Source organism: Palaemon carinicauda, chromosome 23, assembly GCF_036898095.1.
Source record: "Palaemon carinicauda isolate YSFRI2023 chromosome 23, ASM3689809v2, whole genome shotgun sequence".
Classification (NCBI taxonomy): Eukaryota; Metazoa; Arthropoda; class Malacostraca; order Decapoda; family Palaemonidae; genus Palaemon; species Palaemon carinicauda.
In genome coordinates this window covers 104,994,446-105,001,945 of record NC_090747.1, presented here as the reverse complement: position 1 = coordinate 105,001,945, position 7,500 = coordinate 104,994,446, and the positions used below count along the sequence as shown (strand labels likewise).

The window sequence follows — 7,500 nt, the reverse complement described above, 5'->3', positions numbered from 1 at the left end:
ATATATTATACTTGATTTGAAATAAATAATCCTAAAAGGTCATATAGATATTCGCGTCGTGAATATAAAGTGAATGTAAATTCCAAAATCAAAAAGATTGAATACCATTGTTTAAATAAATCATATCTAACATTAAATCTTTTAAAAATATATATAATTATCATTCACGTCATTTTACCAACCCACAACGAAAACTTTTCTAAGCAAGCATCTCTCAATTACCTGCAGATTAACCGTAATTCTATATGAAAGCATACGCATAAGCCAAAGTAACAATTACGCAATTGCAATATCACGCCCGCAGTTAAAATTAGCTTTAATAACGCCCTCTCCCGCCCGTACCCGCGCAGCTTCTGTACTGTGCTTTATGCCGAAGAATGAGCCTTCTTCTGGCACTGTTCTACGTGCACGTGAGTTCACACCGACTTCTCAGAACCGATCTAAGGAATTCTAACTGTGTCACACTTATATCAATCGTTTGCCAACGTTCGGCGCTGATTGTAATACATACATAGGTAGTAGGTTGGCCAGGGCACCAGCCATCCGGTAAGATGCTACCACCATAGTCCATTTCTTTTATCGAGGCAGATTTGCACTCGCAGCGGTGCCCTTTTAGCTCGGAATATTTTCCTGATCGCTGATTGGTTAGAATGATCTCGTCCAACCAATCAGCGATCAGGAAACTTTTCCGAGCTAAAAGGGCACCGCTGCGAGTCGGTGCAAATCTGCATCGCTAAAAGAAATGGACTATAGTTATTGGATCCTTTGACTGGCCAGACAGTACTACATTGGATTCCTTTCTCTGGTTACGGCTTATTTTCTCTTTGCTTACACATACACCGAATAGTCTGGCCTATTCTTTCCACATTCTCCTCTGTCCTCATATAACTAACAACACTGAGAATACCAAACAATTCTTCGCACAAGGGGTTAACCACTGCAATACAATTGTTCAGTAGCTACTTTTCTCTTGTTAAGGATAGAATAGATTCTTTAGCTACAGCAAGAAGTTTTTCTATGAGGACACTCCAAAACCAAACCAATGTTCTCTAGTCTCGGGTGGTGCCATAGCCTCTGTACCATGGCCTTCCACTGTCTTGGATTAGATTTCTCTTGCTTGAGGGCACACTCGGGCACGCTGTTCTATCTTATTTCTCTTCCTCTTGTTTTTTGAAGTTTTTAATATATATATATATATATATATATATATATATACATATATATATATATATACATATATATATATATATATCTATATATATACATATATATATATATATATATATATATATATATATATATATATATATACATATATATATGAAAGACCTAATTTAATGTTGTTACTATTTTTAAATTGTTTTATTTTGATTGTTTACTACTTCTCTTGTAGTTTATTTCCTTGTTTACTGTTTACTGTGTCGAATTATATGTGACTTCTTAAGTTGTATAGTCAGGATGCCAGAAAACCTCAAATCAATCAATCAATCAATCAATCTTAAGTTGTATAACTGATTGACTATATTAACGGTCGTAGATGAAACATTTAGAAAAAGCGTGGTTTAAAAATACCGAAATTGTAGAAAACGTTTTCGATAACAGCTGCAATATAATCGTCGTTTGCTTTGAACGTTTTAAGGCAAAAACTGTAGTGTTTATGCACCCTAGCATTCGAGCACAAATTAAAAAATCATGAATGTGTAGTCATGTAGAAGTTACTTAATCAGTTTTTTTTTTTTTTTTTTTTTTTTTTTTTTAACTGTAATGTTTATATACCCTAGCATTCGAGCACAAATTAAATAATCATGAATGTGCAGTTATGTAGAGGTTACTTAATCAGTTTTTTTTTTTTTTTTTTTTTTTTTTTTTTTTTTTTTTTTTTCTTTTTTTTTTTTTTTTTTTTTAGTAAACAGTAATTTTCACTGCACAAGAATGACCGTCTTCTCGTGACATTACGATCCACTAAATATCAATTTCATGAGCATTCCACCAAAAGAAAAACGAAACCATACACTATAATTTACCTTAATTCAAGCCTCTTAAAAAAAAACCACTATAATAAACGCTATCTTTCACAGCTATCACAAATGACCCTCCTTGGCGCTACACAGACGCTAGCGAACTGGTTGGCCGCGTAGGAAGGTGGTAGCGTTGTAATATTGGCTCCGAATCTTCAACTAAATATAGTGCCTAGTTCCGTCAGATCTACACCACAGTTTTGCTCAGCGGATAGAACTTTCGACTTGAGTCTAGAAGACACTATCCGCTTGGGGAAGGTGGTTGTAAATTCCAGTGAAACATCCGCTAGGAATGTAGGAGTATTACATAGTAACAGGGAGATATTTTCCTTCTCAAATATATTTACTTAAATTAGTTTATTATATAATTTCAATTTGTGGTACTGCAGGGAAAAAATTATTTTTACGTCTACACGTTATATGTTTATTAAATATTTTCTATATGATATAATACAATGAATTATATTATTTCAGAATTTTTTCTAACTAATTCATAACGTAATTTACTTTTCTGTGAATTATATTATCTTAGATTTCTTAACTAATTCATAACGTAATTTACTTTTCATAGTTATTATATTATCTTACTTTTTTTTAACTAATTCATAACATAATTTACTTTTCTAGGAATTATATTATCTTAATTTTTTAACTAATTTATAACGTAATTTACTTTCTATAAATTATATTATCTTAATTTATTTTAACTAATTCATAACGTAATTTACTTTCTATAAATTATATTATCTTAAATTTGTTTAACTAATTCATAACGTATTTTAATTTCTATAAATTATATTATCTTAATTTTTTTAACTAATTCATAACGTAATTTACTTTCAATAAATTATATTATCTTAATTTTTTTTAACTAATTCATAACGTAATTTACTTTTCAATGAATTATAATACCCAGAAAATGTGTAAATTAATTCATAACGTAATGAAATTACCATCTTAGCTTGGAAAGCTAATTGTCCATACATGTCCTATTTTCAAGCAATGAATTTTAATAAACACATTGTTCTATCCAGTATTTGTTTATATACAAAGAACAATACAACAAACTATCAAATGTTATTCATAGCCTAGACCCGAATTGCATATCATATATATATATATATATATATATATATATATATATATATATATGTGTGTGTGTGTGTATATATATATATATATATATATATATATATATATATATATATATATATATATATATATATATATATAGGGTTGTGGTGTCCTATGTGGTAACGTCTCTGTCTGGTGATTGCCAGACTGGGATTCGAGTCCCGCTCAAACTCGTAGTTCCTTCTAATCAACAATATTTTTTTATTGAAATAAGTACAACTGAATGTCATATCTTAATGCTATACAAGAGATTTTGACATTTTCAGAGTATACTTCATTGCCAACTAGTGACTGTTCCATAATTATAAAAATGGTGGAGGTGTGATTTACGGATTTTGGCTATGTGGCCTGTCGCTGGGGCCAGGGAGATCATTATGCAGGGGGGGGGGGCAGTTGCACTATGAGTAAAAGAAAGAAAGAACGAAAGGAGGAACCCGAGGTAAACAAAAGTTGAATCTGGTCAGTAATTGGATAGGTTACCGGCCAAGAAATCCCAGACGTCATCGGTACATATGCCTGCAAAATATCTCTAAGACAGGGCATAAGGCCTGCAGCCTCACCGCCGAAATTACTCTAAAAAAATAATGGAAGAACTCTATGAAGTGAAACAAACAAAGAAAAAGAGGCAAACAGCGTTGAATTTGGTCAGTAACTGGAAAGGTTAACAATACATATGCCTTTAAAACATCTCCAAGACAGGGTATGGAGGGCTGCAGCCTCACCGCCGAAATTACTCAAAAAATATAATAGACGAACTGTATAATGCCAGGGTTGTTTGAAAACTAATACAGTGTTGGAGGTGTTATTTACGAATGTTTGGTTTTACGGCCTGTCGCTGGGGGCCAGGGGGGGGGGGGGGATTAAGCAACAAGGTATAACTGGAGGGGGGGGGGGCACCAGTGACACTATAAAGGGAAACAAACAAAGAAGAAACAGAGGTAAACAACGTTGAATTTGGTCAGTACCTGGAAAGGTTAATAAAACATATGCCTTTAAAACATCTCCAAGACAGGGTATGGAGGCCTGCAGCCTCACCGCCGAAATTACTCTAAAAAAATAATAGACGAACTCTATATTGCCAGAATTTCCTAAGGGAAAATGCGACTGGCTCCAAAGAAACACACCAACACGGTCACTGACTCATTCATCTATTATCTGCCGAATCCTGTATAATTTACAAAACATAAGTCGTTTCATACACATTCAAAGGTAGCTCATCAGCAAGGCATCGAACCCCGCCTCGTCCATTCCGTCTGCCACCCATATCATGTATATAATGTGTGTAATTATATATTCTCACAACTGATATAAGATTAGAGTGAGAGAGCTATTTTTTCAGGTATTTAATACACTGACATTTTGGTAGTTTTGACTTTAATATTCCCAATCTAGATCCTTACTGGCATAAATAAAGCTTTAATTTATGAAGATTGTTTTAGCTGATTAATAAAGTCGATGAAATTTATGTAAATTTTAAATCAAAACCTTTGATTTATTTTTAGTTCGTACAGAAGGTATTTCTATAATTGAATAGTTTAGTGAAAATACGAGACAACTACATTCGGTTCTTGTGTATGTTGGGCAATGCTTCACAGAAAAATTATATAAGTCCACTACTGACAGTTCTGTCCTGTTCGTAATACTAGGCATGTAGTTCATTCTAATAGTCAGGAATCTCCTTCATGAGGCTCAATAATACACGGTATTCTAGAAGTTTTATTCCTGCTGTGACCAAGTTGTGGAAGGATCTTCCTAATCGGGTAGTTGAATCGGTAGAACTTCAAACGTTCAAACTTGCACCAAATGTTTTTATGTTGAACAGGCTGACATAATCCTTTTCAAAGTTTTATATATGAAATTTCTGTTGTAATGTTGCTCCTGTTTTTTTAATATTTGATTTTAATTGTTCAATACTTCTCATATCACTTAATTATTTCCTTTCCTCACTAGGATAATTTTCCCTGTTGGAGTCCTTGGGCTTAAAGCATCTTGCTTTTCCATCTAGGGTTATGGCTTAGCTAATAATAATAATAATAATAATAATAATAATAATAATAATAATAATAATAATAATAATAATAATAATAATAATAATAATAACAGGAGAAGGCATTATACAAAGATTATGAATAATTTACTAGGATTTAAATTTCCCTACATTATTCAGCATTGTTAACAGTCACAGTCACCTTTGGATTTTTGACGTCAGCGTCACATATCAGTACACAAAAATAACAAAACGATCAAATATATCATCATAATCAGGTGCCACTCTCCTCTTATGAAGTGCGCCTGCGCAGAGGTCCGAACGTACGGTGATTCTTATATTCGTATATAAAGCGATCGCCCGCTTCCAGGCGTGGTAGTGGCGCTCCACCAGCGGCTCGGTAAGTGGAAAGAGAGGAGAGGAGAGGATTGATTGATTGATTTGAAGTTTTCCGGCATCAGAGAAGAGAGGAGAGATAGAAAGAGAGAAGCAAACAGAAAGAGAAGAGGCTGCTAAACCAAAATCGAAAGGACAGAACAACAATAACAACAACAACAAGAAAAGGTTAATTTCCTGATTTTACTTTTTCTAAAATTTATTAACGAGTTGTTTAAAATTGATTGATTGATTTGAAGTTTTCCGGCATCAGAGAAGAGAGGAGAGATAGAAAGAGAGAAGCAAACAGAAAGAGAAGAGGCTGCCATACCAAAATCGAAAGGACAGAACAACAAGAAGAAAAGGTTCATTTCCTGATTTTACTTTTGCAAAAATTTATTAACGAGTTGTTTAAAATTGATTGATTGATTGATTAATATTTTTTAAACTTGAAAGAATGGAAGTTGAACGAAGGTAAGGTAGAAGGCTAGAAAGTGAGTGCCTACAGTACGCCGTGTGAGGTGCTTCTAGTGGGTTAAAGAGTTATTTTTATACGATTTAGGTGCCGAAAATTATAAATATTTCAATGGATAATTTCTGTTTTGGTTTTTGATTACCGCCACCGTCTATCAAATAATTTCTTGATGTATGTAACGAATATGCGAACTAATTCTGTATGTAATTTATTGTCAAAATTAATTCACATGACTAAAATAGTTCTAGATTGTTTTGATAAAATTGGCTAAAGTTAGATTTATTACTTAATAAAAAATTCTTTCATGATTTTACTACTAATGCTGGGGTTGTTTATCAATTATCAAAATTACTATCACAAATTGTATTTATACAATTATTAATGTTCATCTTGTTCATATAGTTACTGTTTAATTTGTAAATCTAGAAGATTGCCACAATTTACGTCTTTACTACATATTTATTTACAAAAATTATTAACAACTTATTTACGAAACTACATATTCATTTTTAAAAATTATTATCTATTTATTAACAAAGCTCATATTTTATAACATCCATCTTATCATCCCCATTTAATTAAAAAAAATTCCATAACTTATTATCAATTCATTTACGAAACTGACATCTTTTTAGCATCAATCTTATCCATATTTAATAAAAAAAAAACATCAACAATTCATTTATGAGACTACAATAGTAATTCTAAAAATTATTATCAATCTATTTGCAAAACTGCACATTCAATTCCAAAATTTATAATAACTTTATTCAGGAAACTACAAATATAATTAAAAAAAAATATCAATATGTTTACGAAACTATATATTTAATTCTAAAAGCTACTATAAATCTATTTACGAAACTACATATTTAATTCCATAAAATATAATCAATCTATATACAAAACTACATACTTAATTCCAAAATTTAAAATAAACTTATTTACGAAACTACATATTTAATTCCAAAATTTAAGATAAACTTATTTACGAAACTACACATTTAATTCCAAAATTTAAAATAAACTTATTTACGAAACTACATATTTAATTCCAAAAATCATCATGAATCTATTAACGAAACTAATATCTATATAACATCAATTTTATCATCTATATTTGATCCATTAATTCGTTATCTAACAATGCCATTAATAAGAAATTCCTTCCCTTCTTCTACCAAAGCAAAGGAAAAACAAACTCCCTCCTCACAAGAAACAAACTCCAGCGTGATAAGATGTCCCCCTCTTTGAGTTTGATAACGAGACTCATGATAGTGGGTGTACTACTGACCCACCGATGTTGTTCTTCGGAGAGGAGCGTGAACTACCCAGGAGATTTCGAACAGGCGGTGGACCACGCCCCTAAAGGTAAGTGTTTTTGCACAGATTCAGTAACTATTCTGTAATCAATTTTTTTTTTAATGAGGCGCATTTTTACAGACTCGCAGTTGTGCACTTTTAGCTCGGAAAAGTTTCCTACTAGCTGATTGGTTGGACAAAATAATTAT

At 31.9% G+C, this 7,500-nt stretch overlaps 1 protein-coding gene across 3 annotated transcripts in view; it reads right to left on the bottom strand.

The window, feature by feature from the left end:
- The window catches only part of LOC137617050 (myosin heavy chain kinase C), a 47,426-nt gene that overhangs the window by 30,860 nt on the left and 9,066 nt on the right, over positions 1-7,500 (bottom strand). The window contains exon 1 of one of the 3 annotated variants that reach the window (XM_068346898.1): positions 2,025-2,145. The exons of the other annotated variants lie outside the window; for them this stretch is intronic. The gene's annotated coding sequence lies outside the window, so the exon portion shown is untranslated. Of the gene's footprint in view, positions 1-2,024; positions 2,146-7,500 lie in introns of those variants that run through there. 3 annotated transcript variants of the gene reach the window in all.